This window comes from Sorex fumeus, unplaced genomic scaffold (assembly GCF_029834395.1).
Source record: "Sorex fumeus unplaced genomic scaffold, SorFum_2.1 ptg000265l, whole genome shotgun sequence".
NCBI classification, from domain to species: Eukaryota; Metazoa; Chordata; class Mammalia; order Eulipotyphla; family Soricidae; genus Sorex; species Sorex fumeus.
This window is the reverse complement of record NW_026606322.1, coordinates 4,339,043-4,353,232: the sequence shown is the minus strand read 5'-3', so window position 1 is coordinate 4,353,232 and position 14,190 is coordinate 4,339,043.

Genomic DNA, 14,190 nt, shown 5'->3' with positions numbered 1-14,190 from the left:
TACAAAATCCAATTCCTTGGTCAGAATAAAAATATTGTGTACATACCAAGACAGTGAATAATGCATTCAAGATGTCCACAGATGGTGGTGCTGGAAGAAACATGACTGACAAAGAAGGCAAACTCATATTCATGTTAGGCATCTATTTCAGGGAGAAAAAAATTACTGCCCCCTCAATGATGGAAAAAGTCCAACGTAATCAACTTGCCACCAGGTGGCTGGCTGGTCCTCCTGGGGAAAGTTGCCATATTAGGAGCTCTGCTGTGGTCCCTGCCATTGATGTGTTGACATGTGTACTCAGCAGTAGCAGCCAGATCAGCATTGGTGAAGAGAAATTCATGTTGTTGAGCTCATGAATAGCATCCCTCCCTGCTAACACGGTCACTTTGTTGACGAGCAAGTTGTGGAGTGGCTGGGGAGGAAGCCAACAGCCATCAGAGAACAAGTCATCTAATTTCTGCTACTATGGAGTCTTCTCAGCAGCAGATGCCCTTTGATAAGAAACCACATTGGCATCAATTACCTTTACCTCTATGCCCATGTCAAATTGTCCAAAAACATACCCCTTCCTCAGAATTCCTGTCTCCAAGCCTGTAATCTTGATTTGACCAAGATTCTGATGATCCAGTTAATGTTTCTGTAATCGCCCAATGAAGAGCTCTAATTTGAATACCTCTTAAAGTTCTCCCTGAACCAAGAATGAGATTCAAGGTGGTAGAGCAAATTCCTGCCACATGTAAGACTTTGTGTTCAATTCCTAGCACTGCATACATTCCCCCAGTATTGCAAGGGAAGGCCCTGAAAACTGAATGATCAGATTCACACCCCTTAGCTGAGTATTATTAGCAGTGGTCCCTGGCACCATAATAACTGCTGGGATGGCCCTTATGAAATATATTTAAAATATCTATTGCCACAGTAAGATTTCCTCTTCCCATGCTATGAAACTGCTTCTCAATGCAATGGCAGGGATGCTGTTGAGTTGACAATAGCACTAGAGACTGTATAATGTCTAGTGAAAACACAAGATTCCTGAGATAATGCACAGCCCAGCTCCTAAATAAATTTACAAGACAAAGATAAAGAGTTATGTGACCAACTCCTTTGCCAAGGAAACCAATAACAAAAGAGAGAATAAGATTCTCCTAATATCATAGAGCATTATTAATTTGGGCAATTTTGTGCTTTCTGAAGTACCATCAGAAACATAATTTGTTGTCTTCTGAAATCCATGTTTCTTAGATCACTATCTTTATGCCAGAAATCTGCAACTCAATTCTGGCTATTCACCTTACAATCCTGTACATATTAACAAAACATACCTTAAAGATTAATGCAAGTTTCTTTACTCTTTGTGAGAAGGATCTTTTTTTTATAAAAGATTTAAAAAACATTTCATATCTAAACAAATTTTCTTTTCCAATTTTTAATCGTTGCTCATTGTTTTTTTAAAAATTTTTTTTATAGAGAAACACCATGAGGTACAGTTGTAGACTTACAAACTTTTGTGCTTGGGTTTCAGTTACACAATGATCGAGTACCCATCCTTCCACCAGTGCCCATTTTCCACCACCAATGACCCTAGTAACAATCCCCCCACACACACCCCATCTCTCCCACCCTACCCCGCCTCTGTGGCAGGGCATTCCCTTTTACTCACTCTTTCTTTTAGGGTGTTGTAGTTTGCAATAGAGGTATTGAGTGGCTATTGTGTTCAGTCTATAGTCTACATTCAGCACCATCTTGCATTCCGAACGGGTCCTCCAAACATTCTTTACTTGGTGTTCTCTTCTCTATATGAGCTGCCTTTTCCCCCAGCGTTTGAGGCCAGCTTCCAAGACCTGGAGCATACCTCCTGGTACATATCTCAACTATTCTTGGGTGTTCGACTTTCATTCTGTTACTTTATATTCCCGAGATGAATGCAGTCTTTCTATATCTGTCCCTCTTTCTGGCTCATTTCATTTAGCATGATACTTCCCATGTTGAACCACTTGTATGTAAATTTCATGACTTCATCTTTTCTAACAGCTACATAGTATTACCTTGTGTAGATGTACCAAAGTTTCTTTAACCACTCATCTGTTCTAGCGCACTTGATTTTGTTTTCAAATTTTGACTATTGTGAATAGTGCAAAACTGAACATGGAAGTGCAGATGTCATTTTGACTGTACTTTTTTTTTTTTATCTCTCTGGGATATATTGCCAGGAGTGGTACTGCTGGGTCAAATGGGAGCTCAATTTCTAATTTTTGGAGAATCGTCCATCGTTTTTGAGAATGTTTCCCAAAAGGGCTGAACCAGTCAGCATTTCCACTAGCGGTGAAGGAGGGTTCCTTTCTCACCACATCCGCACCAACAATGGTTGCTTTTGTTCTTTTGGATGTGGGACACAGTCTCTGTGGTGTGAAATGATATCTCATTGTTGTTTTGATCTGCATGATTAATGATGTAGAGCATTTTCTCATGTGCCTTTTTGCCATTCAAATTTCTTCTCTTAGAAAGTTTTTGTTAATTTTGTCACCCCATTTTTTAATGGGGTTGGATGTTTTCTTCTTGTGGAGTTCAACCAGTGCTTTGTATATCCTTGACATCAAACCCTTATCGGATGTGTATTGGGTAAATATCCTTTCCCATTCTGTAGACTGTCTTTGTATTTTGGTCACTGTTTCTTTTGAGGTGCAGAAGCTTCTTAGTTTAAGATAGTCCCTTTTGTCTATCGCTGTTTTCACTTGCTTGCCAGTGACCTGTCATCTTTGAAGATACAATTAGCTTCAATGTCGTGGAGGGTTTTGCCAACCTTGTCTTCAATGTACCTTATGGATGTTGAGGTCTTTAATCCATTTTGATCTTACTTTTTTACATGGTGTTAGATAGAGATCTGAGCCCATTTTTTTGCATGTGGTTTTCCAGTTATGCCAGCACAATTTGTTAAAGAGGATTTCCTTGCTCCACTTCACATTTCTTGCTCCCTTAACAAAGATCATATGTTTGGCGGGAGGTGTCAATGCATTCAAGTCTGTCCAATGGTCTGCATTTCTTTCTTTGTTCCAGTATCATGCTTTTTAAATTATTGCTGCTTTGTAGTATAGTTTGAAGTTGGGGAGGTTGATTCCTCCCATTTTCTTTTCCCCAAGAATTGCTTTAGCTATTCGTGGGTGCTTATTGTTCCATATGAATTTCAGGAGTGTTTGACATTTCTTTAAAGAATGTCATGGATATCATTATAGAGATTGCATTTGTACAATTTGTACAATCCTTTGGGGAGTATTGCCATTTTGACAATGTTAATTCTCCAAATCCATGAGCAGGGGATATTTTTCCATTTTCTCATGTCCTCTTTTATTTCCTGAAGTGGCGTTTTGTAGTTTTCTTTGTACAGTTCCTTTACTTCCTTAGTTAAGTCGATTCCTAGGTAGTTGATTTTCTGGGGCACAATTGTGAACAGGGTTGTTTTTTTCCTGTCACTTTCTTCTCTCTCACTAATTGCAAATAGGAAAGGCATGGACTTTTGTGTATTAATTTTATAGCCTGCAACTTTACTGTACAAGTTTATTGTTTCTAGGAGTTTCTTGGTAGAGGTTTTAGGGTTCTCTAAATATAGTATCATATCATCTGCAAATAGTGAGAGCTTGATTTCTTCCTTTCCTATCTGGATGCCCTTAATATCTTTTTCTTACCTGGTTGCTATTGCAAGTACTTTCAGTGCTATATTGAACAGCAGTGGAGAGAGTGGGCATCCTTGTCTTGTCCCTGATCTTAGTGGGAAGGCTCTCAGTTTCCCCCCCTTGAGGATAATGCTTGCTGTAGGCTTGTGATAGATGGCTTTAACTATATTGAGGAAAGTACCCTCTATACCCATTTTGGTGAGGGTTTTCATCATAAAAGGGTTCTGGATCTTGTCAAATGCTTTCTGTGCATCTATTGATATGATCATATCTTTACTTTTGTTGATATGAAGGATTATGTTGATTGATTTTCAAATGTTAAGCCATCCTTGCATCCTCAGGATGAATCCCACTTGGTCATGATGTAGGATCTTTTTGATGAGTTGTTGATTTCTATTTGCTAGTATTTTGTTGAGAATCTTCACATTCGTGTTCATCAGGGATATCGGCCCATAGTTTTCTTCTCTTGTGGTGTCTTTGTTTCCTTTTGGTATTGAAAAGAATTTCATAGAAACTGTTTGGGAGAGTTTCTGTTTCTTCAATTTCCTGAAAAAGCTTGAGAAGAACTGGCAATAGGTCCTCTTTAAATGTGTGGAAAATTTGCTAGTGAATCCCTCTGGACCTGGGCTTTAGTTTTTGGAAAGACTTTTGATTACAGTTTCAATTTCCTTGATGTTAACAGGACTATTCAGGTATTCTAGATCTTTTTGATTCAGCCTTGGGAGATTATAGAAAACCAGTAATTTATCTATTTCTTCTAAGTTCTCTTGTTTCGTGGCATACAGACTTTCAAAGTAGTCTCTGATGATCATTTGAATTTCTTTGGTTTCTGTTGTGATATCCCCCATTCTCCTTTCTGATTCACTTTGTTAGGGTTCTCTCTCTGTATCTTTCTTTGTGCATCTTGCTAGTGATTTATCTATCTTGTTTATTTTCTCGAAGAACCAACTCTTGGTTTCATTGATCTTTCGGATGGTTTTTTGGTTTTTCATGTCATTGATTTTTGCTCTAAGTTTTATGTTCTCTTTCCTTCTTCCTTGTTTGGGCTCCTTTTGTTGGTCTTTTTCTAAGATCTTGAGCTCTGAAGCCAAGTTGTTTATATGGGCCCTTTCTTCCTTCCTGAGAAATGCTTGCAGAGCTATAAATTTTCCCCTTAACACAGCTTTAGCTGCATCTTATAGGTTCTGGTAGCTTGTATCTTCATTCTCATTTGTTTTCAGGTATCTTTTGATTTCATCCTTCCTGACCCACTCATTGTTCACCATTGAGTTGTTTAACTTCCAGGTGTTTGATTTGGTTCTCCTTGTCTGTGTGTGATTCACTTCTTTCTTCTGTGCATCATGGTCTGAAAAAATTGTTGATCCTATTTCTATCTTCCTGATTCTGTTGAGGTATGTTTTGTGCCCTATCACTTGGTCTATTTTGGAAAATGTTCCATGTGCACTGGAGAAGATTGTGTATTCTTTCTTTTGGGGGTGTAAAGCCCTCTATAAGCCTCTTTCTTCTATTTTTTCCTTCAAAGCCAATGTTTCTATGCTGAGTTTTGTTCTTGTTGATCTATCTAGAGATGATAAGGTGATGCTGAAGTCTCTGGCTACTATTGTGTTGCTAGCAATGTCCTTAAAACATGTTAGCAGTTGTTTTAAATATTTAGTTGTTCCCTCATCAGGTGCATATACATTTAATAGTGTGATTTCTTTCTGTTGTACATAACCCTTGATAATTAGAATAGCCTTCGCTGTCCCTTCTAATCTTGTTCAACCTGAAATCTATGTTGTAGGATACTAGTATGGCCACCCCTGCTTTTTTGGGGGAACGGTTTGCTTGCAGGATTGTTTTCCACTCTTTAACTTTGAGTCTTTGTTTGCTCTAACTGTTCAAATGAGTTTCTTGTAGGCAGCAGAATGTTGGGTTCTGTTTCTGAATCCATTTTGCCACTCAGTGTCTCTTAATTGGTGAATTTAGACCACTAACGTTGAGATTATTGTTATGAGGTTTTGTGTCATCTTTTTGTAAGAGTTTGTTGTGCTTGTAGGGTTTGTCTTGTCTTATAGTAGCCCCTTTGGTCCTTCTTCTAGGTTTGGTTTTGAGTCTATGAAGTTTCTGAGCTGTGGTTTATCCACAAAATAGTGTACCATTTCTTTGAGTTTGAGTGAGAGTTTAGCTGGATAGAGTATTCTTGGTGAAGTGTTCATTTCAGTGAGATTTTTCACTATATCCCACCAGACCCTTCGGGCTTAGAGGGTTTCCTCTGATAGGTCTTCTGTGAATCTAAGGGGCATTCCTTTGTATGTGATTTCCTTCTTTGACCTTGCTGCTTGCAGTATTGTGTCTCTATCGGTGTCATCCATCATTCTACTGTGATATGTCTTGGAGTGTTTTTATTAGAGTCTCTTTTAGCTGGCACTCTTCAGGCTCCTTGAATCTGAATGGCTGCATTGTCCAGCTCTGGAAATTTTTGTTTAACCATAGTTTTTTCATTGGGATTGTTTCCCTGACCTTCTGGTACTCCAATGATTCTATTGTTGTTCCTCTTGGAATCATCTCCTAGGACTCTGATTTGCTCTAGTGGTATTTTGAGGTTTCTTGCCATTGTTTGCTGTTGCCTGTAGGCTTTGTGCAGCTGATCTTCCAGCTCACTGATTCTGTATTCAGTTCTAGCCATTCTACTGTTGAGGGCACATACTGATTTTTTTATTTCATCTACCAAATCCTTTATTTGTGACACTTCTGTGCGTAGCTTTTCAATTTCTGCTCTAATTTCGTCTTGTAATTTCTTAATTGTCCGATCCATTGTTTATTTATGCCCTCCTTTAATTTATTGGATAACTGTGTCACTGTTTCTTTGAGTTCATTGAACATCTTCATTACTTCATATCTGAATATTTTATCAGAGAGGTCTCTTAGGTGAGTAACACCTAATGAGGCTTCTGGACTCTTCATCATCCTCTCCTCATGGTGGGGATTTGCTTTGTTTCTTCATGTTGGTGTGGTGATATGGAGACTTAGATGTTACACGAGACTGCTGGGTATGAGTAATTTACCTGTGGCACCCAAAATTAGGCCATGCCCACTTCTGAGAGGCCACGCTCAATTCTAAAGAGCCCACACGCATTTCTAAAGAGGCCACTCCCACTTCTAAAGAGGCCACGCCCTATACGGGTACCTGGTGTGTGTGGGTGGGGGAGGTACAACCTGAGGAATGGAAAAGGCCAGGTGCAGCGTTGGGGATGAACAGGAAGCAGCTCAGGGATGGTGAGCAGCTCAGAGTCCTAGAGGACAACTGGGGCACGTAAATGGGGAAAGCGAAGTCCCAGGTTCGAATACTGACTGACTGAGGGTTGGGGAAGGCCAGGCGCAGCATTTCATTGTTTTTCTTTTAGCCTCTGCTTTAGGTCCCAGGCCCTTTGATCACCAGAAACAGACGTTTTTCTAAGTCAAAAGTTTCCTTCAATTTATTTATATAAACAAACTGACAGCTACTCTGGGGCCTGCCCACAAAAGATCTCTAAATTGGGTTTTTGTCCTTGCTTTAAAATCACCCAGTAAACACAGCCTTCTTCTGATTCTCAAAGCCAATTTTTGTTTTCTTCACAAATCTGTTTCTACAGCTTCCCCATGCAGGCTTATTACCTCTGCCCAGATAAATATTAGCTTAGCATATTATCATATCTAAAACCCAATCAAACTTCTATTTCCCTGGTTTCAGATTAAAATAGCTTAAGCCTTTTTGGATAGAGAAAATCTGGCAACATTTTTGTTCTTTGTTGATAAGAGTAGGACTGTAATTTTGCCAAGTCTACAAGAAGAATAAGAGGGATATGTTAAATCCTACTTTGCCAGGCACCTGTATTCACCAGCTCTTGGGAGAGTTCAAAGGATCATAAGGAACAGCAGACAGCTGGGAATGAGAACCAGAGCCTTGTATATCAAAATGCTAAGTACTTATTATATTGTATCTGGACACTGATTTTTCTCAAAGGCATGTGAACAAAACACCGATAGAAATAACCCAGGAAAGATTCAGACTCAATTTAGCAACCAGGTATGTGGCAGAAGGTTGTGAGGGGAGATGTAGTGATACATAGGGGGTAGGGCATTTGCCTTGCACGCAGCTGACCCAGGTTCAATTCTCAGCATCACATATGGTCCCTGAACACCACCAGAAGTAATTCCTGAGTGCATGAGCCAGGAGTAACCCCTGTGCATCATTGGTTGTGACCCCAAAAGCCAAAAAAAAAAGAAAGAAAGAAAGAAAGAAAGAAAGAAAGAAGGTTGTGCAGGGATGCAAAACTGGAATCGTGCCTACTACTAATCATCTTAGACATTTGATTGGTTCCTTTTCTCAGGGACAGTGGGCAAGCATCACAGAATAATGACCAGTGGTCAGGGATAACAGGTATCCTGAGGTTGATTTTTGCTAGACTTATCTCCCCTCGCCCTGCTACACAAAACCCTATGTCTTCTTTCAGCAAGGCAGTTGCTAGATTAACATGACTTTTCTGAACTCAGGATGAGTATCAGTTGTCTGCCAACATTTGTTCCTGATTCCTTTCCAGAACTTGCCCATTTTCCTATAGAACAAACACCAAAATAGATTTTAAAAATTTCACAACTCTCTAACTGACAGGAAGAAAATAAATCCCTGTTCAGCTTTAAATGGTTTTGCAGTAAGAGGCTCCAGAGAATTCTTGAAAAGATTGCACTGGCCATGCCCAGGCCAGAATGCAGCTTTCCAATTACCGACACCCTCTCCCACCACATCCAGGGCACTCTCTGCATCTCATTTGCATCAAATTCATTTTAGCACATTTTTGATTACTATTTTATTATTCCCGCTTCAATCCCAAACTTTCAATAACAGAGGTTTATTATCTTAAGTAATTCCAAGACTTATAAGCAACCTTTAGTCCCCTGTTCTGCATTAACAACCCTCCCTCCCCACCGCTGCACCTACATAAGTATTCCTCATTACACTCCTATTACGAGTGTGAAGTATTTCATACAAAATCATCAAAATTTAGACTTCAGCTGTCATTCATAGAAAGGGGGTCCTGAATCTTGCTTTAAAAATATTCCTTTTTCCCCACCCATCCGAATGTCAAGAAAATCAACTCTTTACTCAAATTCTTAACATTTCTGGTTTCCACTATCGACAATGACCACTAAGGCAATAGAGAAACATGTCCTGAGACTTTGATTGTTGTCTCAAACTAACATAGTTAAAAATAAAAATTGTAAGGAAGATAAGGGCAGTTAAAGAATTCCAGATAAGACACAAAGGGACCAGTCTTCTCAGAATCCTCTAAGGTTTAGTGCCTTAGGATCAGTATATCCGTTTGACTTACACAGAGACAGAATGTGGCAAGTAATGTTGTCCAGAGCTCACAGCACTCGATGGAGATCTATGTGCAATAGGTTGACCCATGTCAGTAAAACGGCATAACCATTTAAATTTTAGTTTCTGGGGGTAGGAGAGGATGCTCAGCCCTGATCCGAGTAAGCTTGGAGATCTCAGCCCCAGGACCCACTTGCCTTTGTTCTTCTGCCGGCACCTTCAGGTGTGCGAAGAGTGGTCTCAGCATGGCAGTGGCTGGTCTTGGAGGTCTTTGGCTGCCGGAGCCCTGGTCGGGGCGGGGAGGAAAGCTCAACTCGCTCCCCTCCACAGGGCCCTGGCGAGGACAGCCAGGCGCAGGGGCAGGAGACATCTTATTATGACATCTTATTATCTCATTCCTACTTTGGACAAACTGGCAGGCTACCAAATGTAGCCTGCCCACATGGCAGAGTCTGGCAAACTCCCCGTGGCGTACCCAATATGCCAAATACCAGTAACAATGATGGGTCTCATTCTCCTAAAGAGCCTTGAATATGGCACTTTCTTAAAAATCTCAGGGCTAGGACGAAGGAGACGTTACTGGGTCCTGCTAGAGGCAATCGACAAATAACAGGATGGTCGTGATTCGTGATTCGTGATTCAGGGTAGGAGAGATAGTACATCATGTCCTTTCTTGCACATATTCGACATGTATTTAATCACCCAAACACTAGTAGGAGTCATCCCTGAGCAGAGTCAGGATTAAGACCTGGAAAGAGCCTGGTTTGTTCTCAAAGCAACAACAAAACCTTGTTTGCTGCAAACTCCCCAGTTTCCCATGGTCTTGTGTTGTTTCCATTCCACCTGAGCTCCTTGACCCGTGTGAAACTTTCCACTCTCTATAGAGAACTCCCCACAGAGTGAGAATTACCCAGTTGACACACAAAGGTTATCATCCACAGAGAAATGTTAATGGTCTCTGCTACAACTTTCACCCCCAACTCCAGAACTAGGCCTAATATTTGACGTTGTTTTGGGGAATAAATGCCAAATAGGTGAAAAATGAGCTGTGAACTCTTTCCCGCTGGAGTAGGTGAGACCTTGGGTTAAGTCATAACTACAAAGTGGATGTGATCTCAGGAGGAGGCTGGCTTCACTAATGCCTTGGGACAAAACTGCCCATGTATAACGTCTTCACCTCATTAGAGCTTCCTTCCATTTATTAAATATTGAACAGATTAGATGGTTCTTTCTGGTGTTGAGGAGAATAGTCCTTGTTCTTGGAGGGGGACATTGTGTATCCTCCTGAGAAAAGTCCAGTTGGCCGTGCTAATTGCTAACAGATTTCTCACACTCTGTTATTTCTTCATCTGCCCAGGAAGTACATGATGCACCACAGGAGATGTGGGACAGAACTTTGTTGCTAGGAATCTAAATTATAGAGGCAATTAATTATTCACACCAGTAAAAGAAAGAAACTTAATGAGCATCCCAGCAATGGAACCTACTCTGGGAAGTTGAATAAGATTAGAAAGAAACAGAAATCATTGGTCACTTAGTCCCTTGGTTGATCTTCTAGACTGGACCATGTTCTACAACAGGATCAGAAAGGACTTAGTCAAAGACCCTTATTTATAGATAATGGAATCAAAAACTGAGGGAAGAAAATAACTTGTTCAAGCACAAAGAAGAAGTAGCCCTGAGTTCTAGCTATGGGTGCGTTCTAAACATTTTCTATTTATGTAGTCACTTATTCTAACAATTCTGTAAAACACTTATCTTACAGTGAAGTAGGTTGATAACTACAACTATGCCAGTATTATTCTTCATCTGGAAATTTCCCCTAAGACAAATATGTCCTATTTAAATTACTATAACCTGTTTGCATTTCTCTCTAGATCTAGCAACCTAAATTAGATTAAATTATTATAGCTAGCTTGCATTACCCCCTTGATTTAGCTACTTAAACCAAATCTGCCAGACTCAAAAACAACTAGATTAAACCCCGACACACATATTTTTTAATCTGACTATGGAATATTTGCTAGAGCGGGCCCAGTAACGTCTCCATTGGAGACTTTGTTGTTACTGTGTCTGGCATAACGAATACGTCACGGGGAGCTTGCCAGGCTCTGCTGTGCGGGTGAGATACTCTCGGTAGCTTGCCGGGCTCTCCGAGAGGGGTGGAGGAATCGAACTCGGATCAGCCATGTTGGCTGTGTGCAAGGCAAACGCCCTACCGCTGTGCTATGAGAAGGAGTCAAAATGAACTTTGTTAAATGAAAGATAAAGGGGTAGCCTCCATAGAAACATATAGCATTCTAGATTCCAAGTTCTCATACCTTTGTTTCTTAGTTTTGAAAGCTTACATTGATAAAAATTAAAAAAACCCAAAACAAATTTCCGTTTTCTTAAACTGGCTTAAATTATTGCTTCTCGCAGTCCAAATTTTCCTGTCAAAACTAGTATATATGTGCATGAGTATGTTTTAATGTCCACGTGTTGAATTGAAACATTTCAATTTAAAGGTATTTTAAATGAGAAGTTAAGAAGAGAAGACTTGGTCCTAACATAACTGAAAACAAAGAAGGAAAAATTGATCTCCTGTTTGCAGTCACGGAGTTATTTTCTGAGCTTATTAAACAATCATAACAAACATAAGTAAACTCAATGTGAAATTAACATTGTAGTCCTTTATGTGTGTTAGTTTTGAAGTCTCTGTATGAATGTATTCATTTAATCCTATCAACTGTTCAGCAAAAGTACTATTGATGTTGTAACATAGATACTATTGTTATAAAGGAAGGAATTGAGAGGGATGTTGAGTTCAATTTCAATGCCATCCTTTGTCATTCATGGCACAGTAGATTATTGGAATAAGTGGCAGAGTCAGAATTTGAACTCAGAGAGCATGGCTTCCAGCTTCTAGTATATGATGATAGATAAGTAACAGAATCCCTGTTTGCCTCTTCTCTTTAAAAACTCTTTGACCAATAAAGGGTCTTTCATAATCCTAGAGGCAAAACCCAGTGGGCATCAACAAACAGGTCAGGCTCTTACATACTAGAAAAGGAAAAGGTTTAGGATTTTTAAAAAATTTTGCGAAAATGGTTATTGATTCAGTATTTCAGTCGCTATGACTTAAACCATTAATTACTTCAATAATCAGACCATTTTACCTGACTGTAAGACCCACAAGTTAGCAATGTTCCTTTCTTAATGTTCCCTATGGTTACATCAACCATGAGTGAAAGGCTGTATTCGGTCTTCAGGGAATCAGTGAGTAGAAGTAGTTTGGAAGTGAAATAATGATAGCATTATTTTATATCACCAGTATTACCAATACTTTTCTCTATTTTTAAAATTATCATAATGTGTATCATTTTTAAAATTCATACATGCTTTTTTGGGAAAAATTATGTTATTTTTCCAAAACTGTGACCTAAAATTGGTCTATCAACTCTTCCTGCAATTCAAATTAATTCAAGACTCCAAGCTACCCCATAACCATCTGTTTTACCTTCTATTTGCTATTAAACGGAAAACATTATGTCATTCTTCACTTTCTCATGGTAGAACTGATCTGGATGAGAAAGGAGGGATGATTAAGAAGAAGACATAGGGTATCACTTATATGTAGGACCAAGAGGAATTTGATGAGGATATCCATTTTTTTAAAGGGATGATGCCTGCATCACCCTTAGTCTCAAAGTATAGGTAGAAGGAAGAAAGAAATACAGTGAAGGGGAAGGGGAGACAAGAGAGATGAGAAGCAACAGAAGCAGGGCTCAGGGAATTCAGGTACATCAGTGGTGTTAGTGAATGATAGAGCTAAATAGGCCAATGATACCCAAGCTTTAATAAGTAAACTGAAAGTTGTCTGTCAAGATTGCAGGCTGGGGTGGGCGGGGAGGGGCGGACAGGGGGGTAGGAGAGGAAACCTAGGAACACTGGTGGAAGGAAGCTGACTCTATTGGTGGGGTTGGTGATGGAATCCCAACCATGAATAACTTTGAAATGGATGGTGCTTTAATAAAATACAAGTGGGGATAAATAAAGAAAACTGAAAAAAAAAGAAGGCATAAAATACAAAAATGAAAGAATCACTAGTAAGTTATTGTGGAAAAGAATCGTCAGATTCATAGATAGACTTGGATAGTCATATGAAATATAAATTGCCTAAAGACAATAGATATTGCTCTGATGGAATTATCCCAACTTTTGTCTTAAGTTTGAAGACAGAAAAGAAAATATATCCAATTTATCTGAATTCAAGGTCTAAAGTAGCTGGCTCGAGGGCTTGTTTCCTATGAAACTTGTTCAGGGCAATAACCTGATTTCCTGTTTTTAGAGGATTGCCAAGCAGATAATTCAGTTTAACCCCCCTGAATATCTAGCAATACCTTATAACCCAGAGAATATAAAGTAGAGATGGGGTTGTGTAAACCAGGTAGATAAAGGAACAAAAGGCTCTTTTTTGTAAGACAACATAGGGCACATTATCAGCATTTTCAACTTAGCAGGAAAGAAAAGAAAAGAAACGTTTTGGAGACCTAAAAAAGTGAAATCTCTTTCCCTTCTCTTATTGGTCTTCACTCATTGCATGGTGCTATGAAAAACCTGAGCAATTAATTGCTAAAGGATATCTAGAGTACTAATGTTTTTTTAGAGCATCTATCCATATGGTAAAATTCTGTCCAGAGAGGAGAGAGCATTTTTCAAGGTTCAGGAAAGGAGAACTAGTCAAAGTTTAGGAAAATCAGCCATGTGGCATGAAATAGCAGTGCCCTTTACAAAAGAAGTTTTCAGTGATTCAGGGAGACCTCATGAAAAAATCTGCATGCAGTATATCTAGGGCCCATCCATGTCCCTGAATCTTCCCGTATGCTTATTTTTACTCATGTAGCATATAGAGATGCTATATTTTTACAATAATCTATGACTTGCAAATCACTTTCCCATCCATTAGTTCTCTTGGTTCTCTAAACAACCCTACTACTAGGCACCATTACACATGGGAAAATTGAGTCTCAAAAATATTGAGACATTTTCCCCAGATGTAACAAAAATAACATTCATGTGTGCGTGCCCCTCCCCCCCCCCACACACACACACACGGGCCACATTTAGCAGTGCTCTGGTCCTGTTGTGTTCAGGGACTCTAGGTCTATACTTCATGGTATTTAAGGATCCATATAGTACCCA